Source organism: Podarcis erhardii, assembly GCF_964252035.2.
Source record: "Podarcis erhardii genome assembly, chromosome: 7".
NCBI lineage: Eukaryota > Metazoa > Chordata > Lepidosauria > Squamata > Lacertidae > Podarcis > Podarcis erhardii.
Genome location: NC_138511.1, coordinates 89,981,026 through 90,005,254, shown reverse-complemented (window position 1 = coordinate 90,005,254; position 24,229 = coordinate 89,981,026). Strand labels below are relative to the sequence as shown.

Below are 24,229 nucleotides of genomic sequence, written 5' to 3'. Positions count from 1 at the left end.
CAGGGTCGTGGATTCGAGTTCTGCTTGGGGCAAAAGATTCGCGCGTCGCAGCCTGGGGTTGGGCTGGATGACCCTTGCGGTCCCTTTCCAGTTCCGCGGTTCTTCTAGGGCTCTCCGCGGAGGCTCCGGCGACGAGAGGGTTACGGCTGCTTCTCTCCCCCCCCCCCGCCACCCACCCCCGTTCCCCGCCCCGGGAGAGAGGGAAGGAGGGCGGGCGGCTGGCTCCGGGGAAAGGAGCCGCCGGGCAGCCGCTGCTCAGTCGGGGCGAGCCGGCGCGCCCTGCTCGTCTTTGCGCCCCAGAGCCAAGCGCACCTGCCCAGAGGGGGACCCCGATGGGAGCCCGGCACGATGCCCCGACGGCGGCGGCATGAGCAGGCGGCGGCGGCGGCGGACAGAAGCCCCCTTGGGAGCCCCGGAGAGACCACCCGCAACCTCTCCATCGACCGGCCGAGACGGAGGTGAGCCACAGCGCATCGGGGCGCATTGCGCGTTTGGGAAAGGAGAGCCGTGGAGACGTGGGTGGGGGGACCCCCGTTCTCTTGGGTTGGGGCTCCTCTTCCTGCGCCACGGCGCGAGAGAGATCCCCTGAACACGTGCAGAGTGTTTTCCCTTCTGTTTCTGGGCAGCCGCCGCGGCCCTCGCTTTTGCGCATTCCTCTTTGAAACTGAATTATACGATTACAATTAATTGCACGTATTAGTCACTTTTTAATAGACGGAAATATCTCAGGGGGTTGGAGCGGGCGACCCTCGGGGTCCCTTGACAATTCCGAGCGGCTTGCAACAGTAAATAAACACATACAATGGCACCTCGGGTTACAGACGCTTCAGGTTACAGACTCCGCTAACCCAGAAATAGTACTTCGGGTTAAGAACTTTGCTTCAGGATGAGAACAGAAATCGCGTGGCGGCAGCAGGAGGCCCCATTAGCTAAAGTGGTGCTTCAGGTTAAGAGCAGTTTCAGGTTAAGAACAGACTTCCAGAACGAATTAAGTACTTAACCCGAGGTACCACTGTACATTAAAATGGGTCAAATTAAATTAATTAAATTTACAGGCTGCTTTTTTTTTAAACAAAAACAACTGAGTACAGCTTAGGATAAAACGCACGTGTACATTAGAGTACAGATTTGCACTCGGGTCTTTGCCCTCAGGGTAGCAAATAATAATGGGCTCCCCTGCCCTAATCTGTCACACCACGCCTGACATTCGGCAGGCTCAGGAAAGCAGGCTGGCTTTTAAAAATTCTTTTGCCTTGGCAAACTTTACTCCTTTAGAGTCTGTGCCAGGTTGAGCCAGACAAATTGATAGTCCAGTCCATGGTTAATTTATAAAAAGAGAGGTTCTGGGGTTCTAAGCCCTGCTTAGAAATTAAGCCCTTCGCCCTATCTAGTCCACACACTTAACTATTTAATAAATTTTACAAACCGCCTGATAATCAGCAAATCTCTCAGCTGTGTGCATAAAACAGTGAAATAACCACGCAGATAGAAATCTGCCAAATTCAAAAACAAGTTATGCATGACTAAATTACACGTCCGGACAGACTGGCTTGCTGAAATATATATATTTAGCAGGCGTCTAAAAGTATATAAAAGCACCTGACGAATGTTCCTAGCGAAAATGCATCATGTGCAGGGCTGTTTGCTTAGTGAGGAATGTACTCTGCACGTCCCCAGGGGCCTTTGGCTGGGGCTGAAAAAAGATTCTGGAATTAAGGCCAGGGCTCAAATGAAGCCCCATATCGGTCCAACTAGGAAAGTATCACAGAACTGTAGAGAGTTTTAGAAAGGGACCCTAGGGAACCTCAGCCAATCGTAGATACCCAAAAGGAACAGTTGAGTTGCAACCTTTAAGTAGGACCAACGGAAGGGGAGACCAAGCTTTCAAACGCCCCAGAACTCCTCTTCAGGTTGGGTGTTAAGAAGAAGGGGCAGACAGGCAGGAGAATTGCAGAGCCCAAAGGGACCCCCAAAGCTCATCTAGCCCAGCCCGCTTCAGTGCGGGAATCGCAGCGGTGATTCTCTTTGCGCCCTGATTAGGGGCCTCAAAGACTGCACTGGGCCTCCCCCCCCCACATGAATGTCAGCCCCTCTTCTGATCGCTGGTGACCCAGAAGTAATTTTAGGTAAAGGTAAAGGGACCCCTGACCATTAGGTCCAGTTGCAGACGACTCTGGGGTTGTGGCGCTCATCTCGCTTTACTGGCCAAGGGAGCCGGTGTACAGTTTCCGGGTCATGTGGCCAGCATGACTAAGCCGCTTCTGGTGAACCAGAGCAGCGCACGGAAACACCATTTACCTTCCCGCCGGAGCGGTACCTATTTATCTACTTGCACTTTGACGTGCTTTTGAACTGCTAGGTTGGCAGGAGCAGGAACCGAGCAATGGGAGCTCACCCCCTCGTGGGGATTCGAACTGCCGACCTTCTGATCGGCAAGCCCTAGGCTCTGTGGTTTAACCCACAGCGCCACCCGCAGCCTTTTTAGACATGGCCTAATGTCTCCAGGATAGCAGAGGGAACTGCTGCCTGTCTCTCCCAGTTCCCTGGACCTTCTGCCCCCTTAGCCACTGAGGTCAGTTATGGACCCCCAAAAGGAGACTTCTAAAACCTTGAGAGCCACTGCCAACGTGTGCAGTCAAGGCTGCGCTATGTTCTGGTTTCGGGGCCGTACGGACTGGCATTTCCCCCTGTGCGTGGTATTCTGCAACATGTGTAGCTCCATTTCTACAGCACAGGACTCTGAATCTCAGGGCCCTGGGCAAAATATTCCTCCATTGCAGGGGGCTGGATTAGATGACCCTCGTGCTCCTCCTGCCTACGAGGCTATGCTGTTGACGCAATAATCGTGTGTCAGTGCAGAATTTATACGAGACCATTCACACGTCATTCCGTTTTAGTAGTTGTTTTGGGACTTTTCCCATGTGGATCTGGACACCCAAGCCTCACGAGGAACGGTTGAGAAGTCATATGCTAGATTAAATGTAAAGTATTGGTTGTGTTTAGAAGAGATTTATGAAAGATTTAGAAAACTTATTGATTAGAATATTTGTGTGAGATTGCACGGGGAAAATACGGAATAACAGATACAATCTTGCTTAAAATTGTATATAGGAAGTGCAGTGTAAGCGACGGAAGTCAATCAATGAAATTTTATTATCATTTTTATATTGAGATATTTGTAGAATAAATTTGGAAGAAATTCTTCCAACTTTTCTTCTCTTTATTTTTTCTCCTTCTTTTTTCCTTTGTTCTTTTTTATATGTGTGTGCTTATCTGAAATATATATGTATGTATGCATTTGCAATATTTTGCTTATATTTTGTAATAATTATATTAAATAAATAAATAAAGGAAAAGGGGAAAAGTTTTTTTTAAAAAGAGAAGTAATATCCTAGCCAAATTTAAATCTTTGAAGGGCTGTCCCATGTATGATGGAGCAAGCTTGTTTTTCTGCTGCCCCAGACGGTGGGACCCACGGATTCAAACTGCAAGATGGGAGATTCCAGCCAAATACCAGAAACACTATTCCAACCAAATATTAAGAACTCTCTGAGGGCTAAGATCTCTTTTAACAGTGGAACAGACAACCTAGGAATGTGGCAGACTCTCCTCGTTGTATTGTCTTAATTGCCTTCGGAGATTCTTTTGCATTGCAAGGGGTTGGAGTAGAATATGACCCTGGAGGGGGGTCGCTTGCATCTCTACATTTCTATGATTGCCATCTGGAGAGGCAATATTGTACTGCAGCGCAACAAAAGCAGGACACCCCCCCACAAACCCCGGGAATAATAAAATAATCATCATCACCATCATCTGTGGCGTCAAAGGAAGTGAGGATTTCCGCTGGAAGTTCTGGAAACAGAATGGGATGACTACCCCACAGGTTTTGCAGGCAGAAAAGCTATTGAAAGCAGAATCGCGTCTAACCGTCCTGACAGTGTCACAAGTGCAATTCATCGTGAATGCACAATTTAAAAAACCACAGAGCCTAGGGCTTGCCGATCAGAAGGTCGGCGGTTCGAATCCCCGTGATGGGGTGAGCTCCCGTTGCTCAGTCCCTGCTCCTGCCCACCTAGCAGTTCGAAAGCACGTCAAAGCGCAAGTAGATAAATAGGTACCGCTCTGGCGGGAAGGTAAACGGTATTTCCATGCGCTACTCTGGTTCTCCAGAAGCGGCTTAGTCCTGCTGGCCACATGACCTGGAAGCTGTACGCTGGCTCCCTCGGCCAGTAAAGCGAGATGAGCGCCGCAACCCCAGAGTCGGCCACGAGTGGACCTAATGGTCAGGGGTCCCTTTACCTTTAACTGGATCTGGGCAGCCTTTGGGGCTCCTGAACAAGTGTCCCACTGGCATTGATACATTTCAGTAAGGATTATGTGGGAGGACTTGGTGGCGGATTGTGCCCCGTGTGGGACACTGAGCTGTGCCCCCTTTGACAGAGCTGGTCCCTGATCTGGAGGCTTTCCCCCTCCCTCCCTGAAAACCTTCCCCGCCCCCCCCCCCTTGGCAAGGAACCCTTAAGGAGCAGGCTGTGGGTGTTTGGGGACAAAGAGTTCAGGCGTATCACAAATGATTTCCCGAGATGATGGCCTTTAACAGTGCCAGCATCTTCTTGAAACACCCTCACGCCGCCTCCCCCAGGTTGTTGGAGGCTGTTAAGGGAGGATACAGCAGGCAATGTGGGAAAGACCCATTTCCGTCCGAGTAGGCAAAACCGGGCTGGAAGGATGGAGAAATCACTGTGATTTCTGGTGTACGGGCTGCTTCCTTCGTTCCTCGGCCAGGGAACACAGAAAGCTTCTTCTGCGTTCAGTATTGCCTGCACTGGTTTGGCAGTTACATTCTGCCTGATGGGGGATGTTCAGAACATTTGCAGGGCACCAGGTTCATAGGATTTGTGCTGGTCGGGGGGGGGGGAGGTTACCGTGGGGCGAGGTCCAGGACCTGAGTTGAGGGTCGGCAGACAGTCCTCCTCGGGCGAAGCGGGGTCCACAGAGGGAAGCCGGGCAAGGACAGGAACTCTGGGGGAACCGGACTGGGTACTGGCCGAAACAGCTCATCAACGACCAACAGTTCCCTTCGCCTCTCTGCCCTGAGCCTCTGCAGCTCAGGAGAGGCTGGAGGGTTACTGGACCCAGGGGGAGACTCACCTGCAGGCACTGAGTCCTCAACCACCTCTGGAGCCAGAGTGGGATCACCTGGTGCCTGCTCCTGAGGATCCGGCACAGGTGCAGGCGCTTCAGAATCAAGGCCCTGCCCCAGTTCAGCCGGCCCTGGAGGTGGGGACTCCTGTGCAGGCTGGGATTCCTCCGGTTCAGCCTCTGAATCGGATTCCCAGGCCATCACAGGATTGTAGAGTTGGAAGGGGCCCCTGGGGTCATCTAGTCCAACCCGCTGCAGTGCAGAGATCTCAGCTAAAGCATGCATGACAGATGACCACCCAACCTCTGCTTTAAAACTTCAAATGAAGGAGAATCGGCCACTTCCCAAGGGAGACTGTTCCACTATCAAACAGCCCTTGTTGTCAGAAAGCTTTTCCTAATGTTTAGTCCAACTCTGCCCTGAAGTCAATGCAGCCTTGAAGGAGCAGACTCCTCACAGCAATTTCTCTCTCTCTTTTTTTTAAAGGGGGGGGTTAGTATTTCTAGCACACAAAGAATGAAGATTCCTCCTCTCTCCCCAGCCACACAGGGGCCCTCCCCCGACCCTATTTATGTTTTCATTTTTGCCGCCCGTCGGCACCAGCTAACAAAATTGCGACGATAAAAAACGAGTTTAAAGCGGTAATTGCATCAGCGCAAATGCAATTTCTGAAGCCTACGGAACACATGGAGGCGGCAGCCGGGGCATAAATGAGCAACCTGGTTAAAACTGCCTCTCCCCATCCCCTTAAATGCTTCAGCTTGCTTTGGGAAAATGTGGCACTGGGGGTGTCTGAATCTGCCTGCCTTAATGGCACTGGGGGAGAGAGAGAGGGATGAAGGGAGAAGTGACTTAAAAGACAGGCCTGGATAGTTCCTCATGACCAGTCTAACTTCAAAGAGGGATAAAGGAAAAAGGTCTCCCCTCAGGGCAGCCTGGCCCTGGGCCTACACTGTTTATCTGAATCATAGATACCTTATAGTCTTTCCTGTTTTCTGAATGCAGGCAATTCAAAACTAAACCAGAGGAATACCTTCCCCTAATATCATAGAGCGACAAAATTTTAGAGCGGCGTAGCGTGGGTTGTCAGCACCCGGGGCAAGGCAAGTAATTTGCGCCCCTAACCCCTAACCTGCCGCCGCTGCCAGCTTCTTCTTGCTGCTGCCTGGGCTGGGGTATTTACGGTAAGGTAGCCATGGCGGCGGTGGCGGGTCCGTGTCAGGTGATCTGAGGCGAGTTGCCACTGGCGCTGCCGCCCAAACGACGCCACTTGCCCGGAGGAGGAGGAGGGCAGAGAGGCGAGGAAAATGCAACATGGCCCAGCAGCTGCAGCAGCGGCGGCGGCGGGGCTGTGAGGAGGGGCTGCCTGGCGCGCCCTCCGCAGCCCTGATGCGCGGGGACCGTGGCGAGCACTGAGAGCCGCTGCCTGCCAGACGCCTTCAGCCCGGACGCACGCACAGCTCGTCGGTTCCGCGAGACATGGGGCTCTGCTACAGCCCGCGCCTGAGGCTCTTCGGCGACTCCGGAGGCGGCGAGCGCCCCCCCCCCAGATGTTGCGCCCGGTGCGGCCGGCCCCCCCTGCACCCCCCATGCTACGCCACTGGGGACACCCAAGGGTCATCTAGTCCAGCCCACAGAAATGCAGGAGTCTCAACTGAAGCATCCCTGACCGATGGTCATTCAACCTGTTTAAAAACCTCCAAGGTCCACCACCTTCATTGGGAGTCCATTCCACTGTCAAACAGCTCTTCCTGGCCAAAAAGGTATTTCTAATGTTTCGTTGGAATCTCCTTCCTTGCAACTTGAAGCCGCGGGTTCGAGTCCTACCCTCCAGAGCAGGAGAAAACAAGCTGGCTCCTTCTTCCATATGACAGCCCTTTAGATATTTGAAGATGGCTGTCCTGTCAGCTCTCAGTCTTCCCTTCTCCAGGATAAACATACCCAACTCCTTCAGTCGTTCCTCATAAGGCTCCTCTGCAAACCTTCCAGCTTGTCAGTATCCATTTTTAACTGTGGCACCCAGAACTGGACACAGGGATCCAGGGGTGGCCTGACCAAAGCAGAATGTTGTTGTTGTTTAGTCGTGTCCGCCTCTTCGTGATCCCCTGGACCAGAGCACACCAGGCCCTCCTGTCTTCCACTGCCTCCTGCAGTTTGGTCAAACTCATGCTGGTAGCTTCGAGAACACTGTCCCACCATCTCGTCCTCTGTCGTCCCCTTCTCCTTCTGCCCTCCATCTTTCCCAGCATCAGGGTCTTTTCCAGGGAGTCTTCTCTTCTCATGAGGTGGCCAAAGTCTTGGAGCCTCAGCTTCAGGATCTGTCCTTCCAGTGAGCACTCAGGGCTGATTTCCTTCAGAATGGAGAGGTTGGATCTTCTTGCAGTCCATGGGCCTCTCAAGAGTCTCCTCCAGCACCAGAATTCAAAAGCATCCATTCTTCGGCGATCAGCCTTCTTGATGGTCCAGCTCTCACTTCCATACATCACTACTGGTGTAGAATAGAGTAGGACTATTACTGGGCAGGTGCGGCTCGTTCAACTGGGAAGGCAGCCCATCCAGGAGAAGGAAAACTCTCGATCCTAAACGTTCTTTAGGAGAAGAAAAGGCTTGTGAGCAAAGCCTACACAAATCTCTAAGGGGGTTGAATGGCACCTTGTACGCCTCCCTCCAGCAACTCCTGCTGCCAAGCCGGTGCCAAATGTCTTCCTCTGCTTTCCATTGGACCACATCCATGAGGCCAAGAGGGGGTCAACTTGGCTGCCCAGGACCTCCAGACACACTTGCCGGGGAGGTCACTTCGGTGATGCTAACACAGTAAAAACAATGCAGTTATGAGTTACCGGTCTCTGCAGCCACGGCAAGCGGTGTGATTCTTGAGCAGTTTGGTTTGGCCCGCCAAAGCACACTCCATTGTCTCTGGAGACTGACAGATGCCCGCAAAATTTCTAATCCTCCATTCGTTCATTTACTGTGTTTCACACTGCATTCCTGCCAGTGCATTTTAAAGATATTTATGCTGGTGACCATCGCTGCCTCTCCTGGGAGCAAATCCCAGAGCTTCAGCTGTACTGGATAAGGCCCCACTGGTTTCTAGTATTATGGGAGGGAGGAAATACACTTTCTCTACAACATGCATAATTTACCACACCTCTGTGAGGTCTCTCTCTTTCTCTGGTCCCCCCCCCCACTTACCGTATTTTTGCTCCATAAGACACACCTGACCATAAGACGCACCTAGTTTTTAGAGAAGGAAAACAAGAAAACAAATATTCTGAACGAAACAGTGGATGTATAATTTTTGTGGTTCATGCTGTGGCCACAGACATGTGATTTGACGGTGAGTTTGGGGTAAAAAGGTAAAGGTACCCCTGCCCGTACGGGCCAGTCTTGACAGACTCTAGGGTTGTGCGCTCATCTCACTCTAGAGGCCGGGGGCCAGCGCTGTCCGCAGACACTTCCGGGTCACGTGGCCAGCATGACATCGCTGCATCTGGCGAGCCAGCGCAGCACACGGAAACGCCGTTTACCTTCCCGCTGGTAAGCGGCCCCTATTTATCTACTTGCACCTGGGGTGCTTTCGAACTGCTAGGTTGGCAGGCGCTGGGACCGAATGACGGGAGCGCACCCCACCGCGGGGATTCGAACCGCCGACCATGCGATCGGCAAGTCCTAGGCGTTGAGGTTTTACCCACAGCGCCACCCGCGTCCCTTGAGTTTGGGGTAGCCCAACGCAAAAATCCTGAGGATCCGTGTGGATCTGTGCTTTGTAACCACATTTTTGCGCCATTGCGGCCCCAGGCAACAGTGGGTGTGTGGTTTTTTTGTGCAGGCTGCAGCCATGGACATGCTATGTGATCTGATGGTGAATTTGGGGTGACCCAATGCAAAAATCCTGAGGATCCATGTGCTTTTACCTCCCCCGCTCCCAGGCAGCCTCCTTTATCTCTAGAGCCCCTTATCTCCCTCCTGATTGCTTGCTGATTAGCTGCTCAGCGGCTTTGTTTCAACACCCCCTTCCCTCTTGCTTGCCTTAGTGTCTTTTCCTTAGCTGGAGCAGTTTTTTGCTCCTCCTTTTTGTCTATTTTCTCTCCTCATTGCTTTAGTCTTCCTGTCTCCTCTGCTTGCAAGTTCGCTCTTTACCTCCCCCCTCCCAGGCTGCCTCCTTTATCGCTAGAGTCCCTTATCTCTCTCCCCGATCGGCAAACGATCAGCTGCTCAGCGGCTTTGTTTCAACACCCCCTTCCCTCTTTCAAAAAAAAAAAAGAGCATGATCTGCTTTTTGCCCCTGGGCATTTCAGCTCCAGGGACCACGCATTCGCTCCATAAGACGCACAGACATCTCCCCTTACTTTTTAGGAAGAAAAAAGTGTGTCTTATGGAGTGAAAAATACGGTATCTAGCCTTTTGGCTAGATAAAAAATAAAAAAGCAACCCCAAATGTTGTAACCTTTCCTCTTAGAGGAATTGCTCCACCCCTTGATCATTCCGATTGTGTTTCTTCTGCAAACAAGCAGAGATATCTGCAGCTGATAAAATGCACTTTTGATCAAAGTCACGCACCGGACCCTTCAAGGAGGGGGTGACCCTCCCTGGAACGAATTGGGCTGCCCCGCTGTTAATACGTCCCTCCTGTCTGGGTTGGACTTCCTGGGTGCTTTGGGCATCTGAGCAGGGGTCCCTTCATGCCTTAACCTCTCAGGGGCTCCAGGGCTGATGCCTCTGCCAGGCCACGTAGTTGAGGATTCCCAGCGGCGACTCAACTTCTCCGAAATATCAAGTTTCTAGGCCTTATGATCCGTGGTCAATTTCTAGAAGGGGACATGCCACAATACCCCTCCGGGCACCAGCAGCTGAAGGAGGACACTCAGAAACATGCATAGAGGGTAACGCCATTTAGTTGCGATCCCTGCATTGCAGGGGGTTGAAATGGATGACCCTCAGGGGTCCCTTCAAAAATCTGTAGTTCTATGATCTTAGATAGTGAGCGGCCAGGAGAGACCCAAGTCCTGGGAGGGGGAAACAGCCAGAAATGATGGATCCCTGTTTTGCCAGCTGGAGAAGCGGAGACAGATAGGAGAGGCAGTCTGGCAGCCAAGTCCTTATTCATGCCATGCACAGTTAACCTATGGAACTCTCTTCCACTGGAGACAGTGATGGCCATCAACGTGGATGGTTTTAAAAGAGGATTAGACAGATTCATGGTGAAAGAGATCTGATCTCCCAGTATCCTAAGGGCTGCCACATACAAGTGATAGAGAAGATTTGGAGCCTATTGATCCAAATTACAAAAAAAAGGGGGCGATTTAGACTAAACACTGGGGTGAACTTCCTGGCAGTACGAGCTGTTCCACAGTGGCAGAGGCTGGAAGGTTTTTCAGCCCAGGTTGGTTGACCACTGTGGTAAGAATTTTAAGGTCTTAGATATATATTAAATGTTCATAAATATACCAATCAAGGACGTACATAGATCAGCACAGGAAGACCGACCTGAAACCATTTTTGGTTCCCAAACTGACCAAATGTTTTCTCTGCAAGGTCAAAGGAAAATGGAAAAGCCTCCCCATTGTCTTTTCCTTCACAAATTTTGTCTTAAGGGTATGTCTGTGTATGAATAGGGTGAGCCAGACTACCAGGAAAGGAAATCAGCTAAGCTATTATCAGATAACTTGGCAGACAGGAAAAACAACAACACTCAAATTTCTGTTGTAGACCGCCTTTTCTGTGATGTAGGTATGATGTATCTGGGGGGTGGTCTTAGGTTACACCCCTTCTGTGATGTATGTAAGATGTATGGGTAGGTGGTCTTGAGCTCCAGGGCAGGCACACCTTTGTTCTGGGTCCTCCTCCTTTCCTGCGTGTGAGGGGAGTACCCTGTTGCAACAGATCAATAAAGATCAGGCTTACTAGCTGCTTTGTTTCTCAATATTCTCTGCTTGGCCTCTGTTATTTTCTCCTACCAATAGGCAACCTACGTAAGGACTCTATATGCAGTGGCGTAGCGTGGGGGGTGCAGGGGGGGGCCGGCCGCACCGGGCGCAACATCTGGGGGTTAGGGAAATCCACGGGTTAGGGGGCGCAAATCCATGGGTTAGGGGGCGCAAGTTACTTGCCTTGCCCCGGGTTCTGATAACCCACGCTACGCCACTGTCTATATGGGCTCTTGGATACCCCATAAGGGGAAAAGGGCAGATTTTGTTTACAACACCACCTGCCAGGGATGCTGGAGCAGGGGGTTGGACTGGAGGACCTTTGAGGGTCCCCCCTCCAACTCTGATGATTCTATAAGCCTAGCTGGAAAGACACCGTCTCTTACTTGGGACCCCGGCACGAAATGTGATTCAGGTCTTTCTCTCTCTCTCGTTATTTCACATGGTTCGAGTCTGACTCCTGGTACTCCATGAAGACCAGCAAATCCCAAAATTATAATTACTTATTAAAACGTATACTGCTGCTCAGATTAAGGCAAGGCATGAGTTGCATGCAGGCTTTGGGATTTGGGGACGGGAGGCAAGGATTGTGGCATGCAGTGGCAACCAGAATCCTAATAATAATAATAATAATAATAATAATAATAATAATAATAATAATAAATTATTTATACCCCGCCCATCTGGCTGGGTTTCCCCAGCCACCCTGGGCGGCTTCCAACAAAACATTAACATACAGTGGTCTGTTAAACATTAAATGCTTCCCTAAACAGGGCTGCCTTCAGATGTCTTCTAAAAATCTGGTGGTTTTTTCTCTCTTCGACATCTGGTGGTAGGGCGTTCCACAGGGCGGGTGCCACCACCGAGAAGGCCCTCTGCCTAGTTCCCTGTAACTTGGCTTCTCACAGGGAGGGAACCGCCAGAAGGCCCTCGGCACTGGACCTCAGCATCCGGGCAGAACGATGGGGGTGGAGACGCTCCTTCACGTATACAGGACCGAGGCCGTTTAGGGCTTTAAAAGTCAGCACCAACACTTTGAAATGTGCTCGGAAACGTAATCCCAAACAGTGGCTGGCCTTGGGTGGAGGTGTGGTTGGGGCAGGCACAGGAATATGCCCCCCTCCACTTGGTTAAAGGGATCTCTGAAAGCTGGTGGTGAAGGTTTCTTGGTCCCTAGAGAGTTGGCTGCCAGTCAGAGCGGCACAGAGTCCCAGGAGAGAGAGGCAAACCTTCTGATCTGACACAAGGCAGCTTTTGAAAGTGAAAGGATGCCTGAGATGGCGTCTCCATCTGTTGAGGCTGAAATATCAGCACGAATCAGCAGCTGTTGCAGTGCTGCCGGTTGATTTGAATCTCTTTGGGTTTGTGGTCTAGAGAAGGGAACCAGGTTTGAGATTGTGACGCTGGTGGGGGTTTAGCGGAGAAGGAAGCGAATCAGCCTGCCAGACTCCGCCAACCTGGGGCCCAAAACAACTGCAGGTTGGCGGAGGATGCAGACCTGGGCAGCGCCTCTGAGCATGTTAAGAGTGCAGGGCTTCGTACGAGCACCCTAACGAGGTGGTGCAGCCACCAAAAAGGGCTGGTGCAATTCCAGACTGCTTCAACGAAGGTCTAGCATCCAGGTCAAAGGAAATAATAGCCCTCCTCTATTCTGCCTGGGTCAGTGTCCTCCTGGAATCTTGTGTCCAGTTCTGGCCATGCCAGTTTAAGAAAGAGATTGAAAAACTGGAAGGAAGGTGTGCAGAGAAGGGCAACCAAGATAACAACAACAACAACAACAACAACAACAATTTATTATTTATACCCCACCCATCTGGCTGAGTTTCCCAAGCCACTCTGGGTGGCTCCCAATCGAGTGTTAAAAACAATACAGAATTAAATTTTAAAAACTTCCCTAAACAGGGCTGCCTTCAGATGTCTTTTAAAGATGAGATAGCTGCTTATTTCCTTGACATCTGATGGGAGGGCGTTCCACAGGGTGGGTGCCACCACCAAGAAGGCCCTCTGCCTGGTTCCTTGTAGCTTTGCTTCTCGCAATGAGGGAACCGCCAGAAGGCCCTTGGAGCTGGACCTCAGTGTCTGGGCTGAATGATGGGGGTGGAGATGCTCCTTCAGATATACTGGGCTGAGACCGTTTAGGGCTTTAAAGGTCAGCACCAAGACTTTGAATTGTGCTCGGAAACGTACTGGGAGCCAATGTAGGTCTTTCAAGACCAGTGTTATGTGGTCCCGGCGGCCGCTCCCAGTCCCCAGTCTAGCTGCCGCATTCTGGATTAATTGCAGTTTCTGGGTCACCTTCAAAGGGAGCCCCAGGTAGAACGCATTGTAGTAGTCCAAGCGGGAGATAACTAGATGATTGAGAGTCAAGAGACCAAGCCTTGTGAGGAACGGTCGAAGGAGCTGGGGACGTTTAGCCTGGAGAGGAGAAGACTGAGAGGAGACATGATAGCCATCTTCAAATATCTGAAGGGCTGTCACGGAAGATGGAGCAAGCTTGTTTTCTGCTGCTGCAGAGTGCAAGAGACCGAACCAATGCCTTCAAGTTACAAGAAAGAAGATTCTTCTTTTTAAATATCAGGAATAACTTTCTGTGGGTAAGAGCTGTTGGAGGTTGTGGGCTCTCCTTGCTTGGAGCTTTCTAAGCAGAGGTTCAATGGCCATCTGTCATGGATGATTTAGCTGAGACTCCTGCATTCCAGGGGGCGGGACTGGATGACCCCCAGGGTCTCAAAGTGACAATTATATGATTCTTTGACTCTTCTTGCTGCAACAGACCGGCATGGCTACTGCTCTTGAACTTTTCTTCTTGTCTCCTCTTGTCCTGCGAATCCCAGCTGGGTTTTGCTTTTTGTCGCAGTGACGGCGTCTTGGTGCTCCGCACATGCTCAGCAGCACTCTGCCCTTTGCATTTCCTTGAGGCAGGCAGGCAGCGAGAAACAGCCAGGCCTTGGCTACAGCCCAGGCGTGCCAGATTCCCGCTTGCTCTTCGTGGGAGAAAAGGAGGCCCCCGGCAACCTGGACGCTCCTCAAGCCCAGGCTTGCACCAAACCCTAGACGTGGTTATTTACTCAGACCTCGAGATTAGCTGGGCAGGCGCACCCAAACCAAACATGCCCAGGTGATGAAAATCCCTGACTTAGGGGCTGGGAGAGAGGCTGGGGAGTGTGGCTCGCAGCAAGCCTGGGGAAGGCGCCTGGGCTTAATCAATACCACTTAAAGCCATTTGCCTATTTCCAAAACCTGGCTGCCTCTTCCCTTTTGAGGCACTGGAAGAAAGCGTGTGTCAGTCAAAGGAACTGCTGTCTTACTGACACAAGCCTGCCTTTGTCTCGCATTCTCTGCCTGTCAAAGGCTTGTCCTCGCTAACTCAAAACTTCCTGGTTCCTAACTGGTTGTTGCAAGGCTGATTTAAGAGAAGCCATGTCCTTCCTATTATTGCACCTCGTTCTGAAAGTGAGCCGGAGGCCCCACCTCCAGCAGCATCTTTTAAGAGTCCTTTGCTAGGCAGAAACCCAACAGAGGCTGGTTCATTCTGTACCTTTTGAACTTCTGCCTGTTGAGCTGCTTCTATAGGAATAGGAATGCTGTTGTTGTGGTTTAGTCGTTTAGTTGTGTCCGACTCTTCGTGACCCCCTGGACCAGAGCACACCAGGCCCTCCTGTCTTCCACTGCCTCCCGCAGTTTGGTCAGACTCATGTTTTTTGTAGCTTCGAGAACACTGTCCCACCATCTCGTCCTCTGTCGTCCCCTTCTCCTTGCGCCCTCCATCTTTCCCAACATCAGGGTCTTTTCCACGGAGTCTTCACTTCTCATGAGGTGGCCAAAGTCTTGGAGCCTCAGCTTCAGGATCTGTCCTTCCAGTGAGCACTCAGGGCTGATTTCCTTCAGAATGGAGAGGTTTGATCTTCTTGCAGTCCATGGGACTCTCAAGAGTCTCCTCCAGCACCATAATTCAAAAGCATCAATTCTTCGGCGATCAGCCTTCTTTATGGTCCAGCTTTCACTTCCATACATCACTACTGGGAAAACCATAGCTTTTACTATACGGACCTTTATAGGAATAGGAATTTATTATTTGTACCCCGCCCATCTGGCTGGGCTTCCCCAGCCACTCTGGGCGGCTTCCAACTAAGATTAAAAATACATCAAAATGTCACACATTAGAAACTTCCCTGAACAGGGCTGCCTTCAGATGTCTTCTAAATGTCAGGTAGCTGTTTTTCTCTTTGACATCTGATGGGAGGGCGTTTCACAGGGCGGGCGCCACTACCGAGAAGGCCCTCTGCCTGGTTTCCTGTAGCTTTGCTTCTCGCAGTGAGGGAACCGCCAGAAGGCCCTCGGAGCTGGACCTCAGTGTCCGGGCAGAACAATGGGGGTGCAGATGCTCCTACAGGAACAGGGACCCTGCAAGAATTTCAAAAACTTGTCTGCATTTAGCGGATGGGTGGATCGTAGGGTTGGAAGGACCCTGACATCATCTAGACCAGTGTTTCCCAACCTTGTGCCTCCAGCTGTTTTTGAACTACAACTCCCATCATCCCTGACTAGCAAGGGATGATGGGAATTGTAGTCCAAAAACAGCTGGAGGCACAAGGTTGGGAAACACTGATCTAGACCAACCCCCTGCAACGAAGGAATATGCAGCTGTCCCAGATAGGGATTGAACCTGCAACCTTGGCGTCACCAGCACCAAGCTCTAACCAACTGAGCTATCCAGCGACGATGGTGCTTCTGTGTTCTGAACAAGCAAGGGCTTCATAGAATCATAGGTTTTGAGTTGGAAGGCACCCCAGGGTCCATGCCCTTGTAATATAAGAATCCCAGCGTACACCCACTGTTTCATTCAGAATATTTTCTTCTTCTTTTCCTCCTCTAAAAACTAGGTGTGCCTTATGGTCAGGTGCGTCTTATGGAGTGGGGAGAAAATACAGCCTTTAGTTTTGATTCCTGCATTGAAGGGGGTTGGAATAGATGGCCTCTGAGGATCCCTTTCAGTTCTAAGATTCTATGACTTCCTTTCGCTTGCCACGGTGGGGAGGGCAAAAGCCGCTTTGGGCAAGAATCCCCACCGACACCAGAGCCTGGTGGAAAGTTTTGGGTTCCTGTAAACCAAGTGTGCGCACACGACAGCTGGTTTGTGGCCATGTCAGAGGCAAAGAGTGCGTTTCTGGGATATAAATAGGCCAGTGGCGGGATAATCAAATTGGGGGTCTGAGCACAGGCTGTTACTGGGAGTCATGGGGGGGGGGAGTAGCAGAGCGTTGATGGAACTGGGGTGAGGGTAGGCGAGAACCCAGGAAGCAGGCAGGCAACATCCTTCTTTGTGACACACATGCCATGCAGCCTGTGTGTCACCGACTGCCTCTCTCAGAGCATGCAATTTCCAGGGGGGTAGCTGTATCCGTCTGTCGAAGCAAAAAAACAACGGAGAGTCTTGCGGAGCCTTGAAGACTCACCAGAACATCAGGAGTTCCTCTTTTAAAGCCATCCAAACTGGGGGCCGTCCCTGCCTCATGTGGGAGGGAGTTCCACAGTTCGCTTAATGCGCTGCGTGAAAGATACCTGCATGGCAGGGGGTTGGACTAGATGACCGCTGGGGGTCTCCCCCAACTACAGTTGGCCATCGGTCAGGGGTTCTTTAGCCCTGGTTAACTCTGTGTTGTACTCTGTGGTGTGTGAATGAATGGATTCTATTATTACAGTCACTTACAATATCAGGAAAATCATAATTGAATTGCGGTTGGGTACAACAGAGACAGTGCAGATATAGTGGCAGTTAAAAATATATATATATTAAATCTTGATCACTAAAATATAGCCTAAAATTATCATTTAAAACCTTAATCATTTTGGTAGTACAGTGGTACCTTGAGTTACATACACTTCAGGTTACATACGCTTCAGGTTACAGACTCCGCTAACCCAGAAATAGTGCCTCAGGTTAAGAACTTTGCTTCAGGATGAGAACAGAAATAGTGCCCCGGTGGCGCAGCGGCAGCAGGAGGCCCCATTAGCTAAAGTGGTGCTTCAGGTTACGAACAGTTTCAGGTTAAGAACGGATCTCCGGAACGAATTAAGTACTTAACCCGAGGTACCACTATACTGCTTGTTCCCTAAATTTTATGGCAGTATTAACACAACTGGATGGTGTGTTCATGGTGGTAACCCTGAACTGTGGTGGCCGAAGCTTCCTGTTTTCTGGCATTTCCCAGATTCTGGAAGTGGGGAGAGAGAACCGATGCCCTGAGGCCATGGATTTAAAAACATTGCCAGGGCATGTTCTGCTTTTCAGAATGGTGCAGCGATCTTCTATTCTGCCATTTACAGAGCTGGGGTTTTGGGGAGGTGGTCTGGGAGCTGCTTCCAGGTTCCTCCGAGTTTCAGTCCCCAAGTGGAGTGGTTGGGGGAATCCCACTCCTGCTAATATTGGATCACTGTACAGTGGCGCCTCGCAAGACGAAATTAATCCGTTCCGTGAGGCTCTTCGTATAGCGTTTTTTTCGTCTTGCGAAGCAAGCCCATTGACAGCTTAGCGGATTAGCGGCTTTTAGCGGTTTAGCGGCTTTTAGCGGATCAGCTGATAAGCGGCTTAGGGCTTAGGAAAGGGGGGGGGGAGGGAAAAACCCCCGCAGGAACTCGCAAGACATTTTCGTCTTGCGAAGCAAGCCCATAGGGAAATTCGTTTTGCGAAGCGCCTCCAAAACGGAAAACCCTTTCGTCTAGCAGGCTTTCCGTCTTGCGAGGCGTTCGTCTTGCGGGGCACCACTGTAGGAATCAGGCAGAGCAAATCCATCCACGGTTTTGAGGGAGGACAGGGTGTTTGAGGAGAGGGCGGCACGGTTCTGGCCCCGAACTGAAGCCCTCTCAACGTGCCCATAGTTCGTTTATTGCGCTGCGTGAAAGATGTCTGCGTTGAAAGGGGGTTGGACTAGATGACCCCTGGGGTCCCTTCCAACTCCACGATTCCACAGTTCTAAGAAGGAGATTCTTTTACCGGCCCTGAATCTTCCAACAGTCTGTTTCGTTGGGAGTTCTATTTTACAAAAGTCTATCAGAATTCCCTTCACGGTGTTCACTCTACTTAATCAGGTGTGTGAGTGTGTGTGTGAGATAGAATTTTAGAATTAGAGGGGACCCCAGCGGGCATCTATATGTCTGTACACAGAACCACCACATTTGTCCCTCCTTTCACACCCACACAGATATAGAGGTGGCAACCAAGGAGAACTTTTCATGCATGCGATGAAAACGATGCCATCTGCTATCATTCATCCGTCTCTAAGGTGCCACAGGTTCTTTGCGGATCATGCCTGGGTGTGGCGGCACAGAGGGCAGGGGGCTGAGCGACCTCCATTTCTAGCCCTGGAGAGGCCGTTTTTTTAGTCTCTATAACCACCAGGTTAGGACCTGGTTGGGAAGGGGCTGCAAGGCCTATTGCATGGGTAGGCAAACTAAGGTTCGGGGACCAGATGCGGCCCAATCGCCTTCTCAATCTGGCCCGTGGACGGTCCGGGAATCAGCGTGTTTTTACATGAGTAGAATGTGCCCTTTTATTTAAAATGCACCTCTGGGTTCTTTGTGGGGCCTGCCTGGTGTTTTTACATGAGTAGAATGTGTGTTTTATTTAAAATGCATCTCTGGGTTATTTGTGGGGCACAGGAATGTGTTCATTCCCCCCCCCAAATGTAGTCCACCCCCCACAAGGTCTGAGGGACAGTGGACTGGCCCCCTGCTGAAAAGGTTTGCTGACCCCTGGCCTATCGTTTCAGCCCCATCTCCCCCAGTCTGGCACTGTCGAGTTCCCATGAGCCAAACTCCAACTCCTACAACTAAGTGGGTGCCAAACTTCTTGCCGTGCCGAGAAGGGGGGGGGGGTCCTTGTCATCTGGGCAGCCCAGGACCTCCATCCACACTGCCCAGGCTTGCGCAATGCAAAGGTTTGACTTGGCCCCCGGAGGCGCACTCCATTGTCTCTCGAGACAGGCGGATACCAACAGCAACAAAAAATTTCAAGGTGACTACCTTGTTACCAATGACAAACCTAGACAGCATCTTAAAAAGCAGAGACATCACCTTGCCGACAAAGGTCCGTATAGTTCAAGCTCTGGTTTTCCCAGTAGTGATGTATGGAAGTGAGAGCTGGACCATCAAGAAGGCTGATCGCCGAAGAATTGATGCTTTTGAATTCTGGTCTGGATGAGACTCTTGAGAGTCCCATGGACTGCAAGAAGATCAAATCTCTCCATTCTGAAGGAAATCAGCCCTGAGTGCTCCCTGGAAGGACAGATCCTGAAGCTGAGGCTCCAATACTTCATGAGAAGTGAAGACTCCCTGGAAAAGACCCTGATGTTGGGAAAGATGGAGGGCACAAGGAGAAGGGGACGACAAAGGACGAGATGGTTGGACAGTGTTCTCGAAGCTCCCAGCATGAGTTTGACCAAACTGCGGGAGGCATTGGAAGACAGGAGTGCCTGGCGTGCTCTGGTCCAGGGGGTCACGAAGAGTCGGACACGACTAAGCGACTAAACAACAACAACGCCTTGTTACAGTGGTGAAAATGTATGCAAAGTTCTGAAGTGTCTGGATCTGGTTCTATTTTTTTTAAATGCACAGATGACCTGGGATCTTAATCCCCCACCTTTCCTGACAAAGGAGCAGTCCTGTTTCATCCCTACATAAATGAGGCCATGGTACAGGTTTGGGGTTGTGATTTATTAGCTAGTAGGGGCTGTGTTTCCCGTGGCTTTTTTTCTTCAAGTGAGCCAAAAGTCACTGAGTGCGGGATCTTTATGCCAGGGCTGAACATTTTGGGGACTAGGCAGCTAGCAACTTTCTTTCTTTCCTTCCTTCCAGGGAGGCAGGGAGCATACTGCAGCCGACTCATCAGTTTGGAAGCAGGTGGGCAGCGAGGTCCAGACTGGCTTAATTATATTTGGGCCGGTAATGGGGAGAGAAGCCAATGTCCTGGGGGGGGGGAGAGGGGCACAGCTCCTGTTCCCTCGTTTCATGTCCTCCCCCCCAGTCCTGCAAAGCTTTCTGCAACACCCCCAGCCTTCCTCATGTTTCCTCCTCCTCCTCCTCTTCTTCTTCTTCTTCTTCTTCTTCTTCTTCTTCTTCTTCTTCTTCTTCTTCTTCTGCGATCCCTCATAGCTCAGTAAGATTGCCTTCCATAAACACGGTTTTAACAATGAGTCCGTAAGTGAATGTGGAGGCCAATTCTGGATCCACACGTCCTTCCACAGTGGGGACATTGGTTTCCAGATAGGAGTTGATCACGGTGTGGATTTGCCAAGCGTGCCTTCCTCTTAGCACGTTTCTCCCTTGCGTCCTGAGTTTGAATGTCTTCAAAGCCCATGACACCTTTGGCAAAGGCTGTTCTCCAACTGGAGCGCTCGCAGGCCAGTGTTTCCCAATTGTTGGTGTTTATACTACATTTTTTTAAGATTTGCCTTGAGAGAGTCTTTAAACCTCTTTTGTTGACCACCAGCATTACGCTTTCCATTTTTAAGTTCGGAATAGAGTAGTTGCTTTGGAAGACGATCATCAGGCACCCGCACAATATGGCCAGTCCAACGAAGTTGATGCTGAAGAATCAATGCTTCGACACTGGTGATCTTTGCTTCTGGTATTAGTTCGCCTGTCTTCCCAAGTGATGTGTAAAATTTTTCAGAGACACCGTTGATGGAATCTTTTGGAGACATGAGCCACCAGAATATTTGGCTCAAACCCTCCTGGTTGAGAGTTTACATTGGTAAAAGCACTTAATAATTAAGAACCATGGTTGAATTCAATTCTTGGACTCGTCCGTTACAGTTAAAAAAGCAACACAAAGCTCAGAAACAGAATGACCCCAAAACCCAGGTCTCCCCCCCTTCAACGCTCCAAGTTAAGACCTTTCTCATGAAAGATGCTCCGCAGGTATCTGGGTGAACGGCTGAGCGTGGGGCAGAGGTGTGGATGGACTGATTTTTATTTTGTGCCACCAGGCTACAGCTACCTTGCCGCTGATGTGAACATATCTTCACACTCTAAGCAATGTGCAGAGGAGGGCGGTCAAGATGACCAAGGTTCTGGAAACCAAGCCTTATTAGGAACGGTTGAAGGAGCTGAGTATGTTTAGCCTGGAAAAGAGGAGGTCTGAGAGCCACCTTCCAATATCTTAAGGGCTGTGCCGTGAGAGACGGAGCAAGCCTGTTTCCTCCTGCTCCAGAGGGCAGGATTCAAACCCATGACTTCAAGTTACAAGAAAGGAGATTCCGACTAAACATCAGGAAGAACTTTCTTTTTTTTTTAATATATACAGATTTTTATTAGGATTTTTTAAAAAAAGGTTACAGAAAAAAAAAAGAAAAAATATAACAATCAAAAAAGAAAAGGCAAGAACAATACATATAAAACAGACATCTTCCAAAAACAGAAAAGAGAAAGAAAAAACAAACAAATCAATCCTTTACATCACTTGCTTTCATTCACTTACTTCCTTGACCTCCTCACACCTCCCATTTTTGTATTCTAGTTCAATTAGATATTTCAGCAAATCCTTTCCAGCTTTGTTTTTATCCTAATAATTTATCTTAATATATTGTGATTTTACATTCTCTTCTTTCACCAATTCATTTTTACTTAATCCTTTATATCTTTTCTGCTAAAACCACCTAATTTTATTCCAACCTCTTTCTAACATTCCTTAATTTTACAATATTTCTGAAGATAAACTTTAAATTTTTTCCAATCTTCTTCCACCAACTCTTCTCCTTGGTCTCGGATTCTGCCAGTCATCTCAGCCAGTTCCATATAGTCCATCACCTTCATCTGCCACATCAGGAAGAACTTTCTGACGGTAAGAGTTGTTCAGCTGTGGAACGGAATCTCTCGGGAGGTGGTGGACTCTCCTTCCTTGGAGGCTTTTCAACAGAGGTTGGGTGGCCACCTGTCAGGGATTCAATAGCCGTGGTTCCTGCATTGCAGGGGGTTGGACTAGATGACCCCCAGGGGTCCCTTCCAAATCTGTGATTCTATGATTGTCCTTTGTGCATCATACATTTACATTTATCCTTCAAACAAGATGAATTTTAACAGGGAGAAATGTAAAGTATTGCACTTGGGCAAAAAAAAATGAGAGGCACAAATACAAGATGGGTGACACCTGGCTTGAGAGCAGTACATGTGAAAAGGATCTAGGAGTCTTGGTTGACCACAAACTTGACATGAGCCAACAGTGTGACACGGCAGCTAAAAAAGCCAATGCAATTCTGGGCTGCATCAATAGGAGTATTGCATCTAGATCAAGGGAAGTAATAGTGCCACTGTATTCTGCTCTGGTCAGACCTCACCTGGGGTACTGTGTCCAGTTCTGGGCACCACAGTTCAAGAAGGACACTGACAAACTGGAACGTGTCCAGAGGAGGGCAACCAAAATGGTCCAAGGCCTGGAAACGATGCCTTATGAGGAACGGCTAAGGGAGCTGGGCATGTTTAGCCTGGAGAAGAGGAGGTTAAGGGGGGATATGATAGCCATGTTCAAATATATAAAAGGATGTCACATAGAGGAGGGAGAAAGGTTGTTTTCTGCTGCTCCAGAGAAGCGGACACGGAGCAATGGTTCCAAACTACAAGAAAGAAGATTCCACCTAAACATTAGGAAGAACTTCCTGACAGTGAGAGCTGTTGGACAGTGGAATTTGCTGCCAAGGAGTGTGGTGGAGTCTCCTTCTTTGGAGGTCTTTAAGCAGAGGCTTGACAACCATATGTCAGGAGTGCTCTGATGGTGTTTCCTGCTTGGCAGGTGGTTGGATCGATGGCCCTTGTGGTCTCTTCCAACTCTATGATTCTATGATTCTATGTCTTCAAACGAAATAGGAGAAGAAGGAGGAGGAGGAGGAGGAGGAGGAGAGGAAGAAGAAGAAGAAGTTTTATTTATACCCCGCCCTCCCCAGTCAAGACTGGGCTCAGGGCAGCTAACACCAGATATAAAACAATTGATTGAAATACAACTTAAAAAACAAGATTAAAATACAACATTAAAATGCAGCCTCATTTCAGCAGAAACGCAAAAACTTTTTTGGGGATGAAAATGTCAAGTCTTAACCAACTATCCAGACTGGTCCTACATGGGCCAGAAAAAAGCCAGGGAAGTCCCCAAATAGGAGTTCCATCACAGAAGGAGAAAGGAAAGAGGGGGAGAAGATCGAGTTGATTCCAATCCAAAGGCCAGGCGGAACAACTCTGTCTTATAGGCCCTGCGGAAAGATATCGGATCCTGCAGGGCCCTGGTCTCATGAGACAGAGCGTTCCACGAGGCTGGAGCCATCACTGAGAAGGCCCTGGCTCTGGTTGAGGCTAATCTGGCTTCCTTAGGGCCCAGGACCTTGAGGGTGTTGCTATTTATGGACCTAAAGGTCCTCCGTGGGGCATACCGGGAGAGGCGGTCCCGTGGGTACAAGGGTCCTAGGCCGTGAAATATGGTTAACCTAAGGTCTCAGGTTCCCGCAATTAGAACACCATGTTAAAAAGCAGTTTAAAGCAACTTACAATCACAGAAATAAGGTGGGCCCTAAGAGTATGCACCTCAGGTGCCAAAAGGAGGAATAAAGAGCATTTGGGTGGAATCATTACGTTATTTTCAAAGCAGCAGCAGTAAGTGGATGATCGTAATTGGGTTTTCGTTGCAAAGCACTTTGGGCTCAGATCACCGTGCAGAGGCGGCGGGTAAGTGAACAAAATCAAACCCAGCACGTAACTTGTGGATTCTGGTGCAAAACTGAACGCTCTGAGAAACTCCAGAAGAGTTCATTTTAAAGAAAAACAAACCAACCCCAAAACCCACCCAGGTTTGTAGCACTTAATCAGGGCTGGGAAGAAGGTAGCACAACAATGGATGTCTCAACTTTTCCCTGGGCGTTTTTGGACCACATTGACTCGTCCTGCCTGGTTACTCAGTAATGATGTTCTTCTTCCTTTCACTTGGGCTCCTGCGCATAAGCACATGAAATGAGCGCATGCCCCTCCTGGCACCTCCAGGCCAATTATTAACACCGTCTGTGCAGGCTGGATGGCGTGATATGCGCTCATTTTCTGCTTTATTTCGCTCCCCTGACTCTCCCACATCGCGGGCATAAGGAGCATTAGTTTGGGGGTCGAGGAGGAGTCAGGCTCACAA

General features: G+C 49.9%; 1 protein-coding gene across 1 annotated transcript in view; it reads left to right on the top strand.

The window, feature by feature from the left end:
• The first annotated feature begins 272 nt into the window (after window positions 1-272).
• The window catches only part of GPR4 (G protein-coupled receptor 4), a 41,524-nt gene continuing 17,567 nt past the window's right edge, over window positions 273-24,229 (top strand). Inside the window, exon 1 of the mRNA XM_081869356.1 lies at window positions 273-458. The gene's annotated coding sequence lies outside the window, so the exon portion shown is untranslated. The remainder of the gene's footprint in view (window positions 459-24,229) is intronic.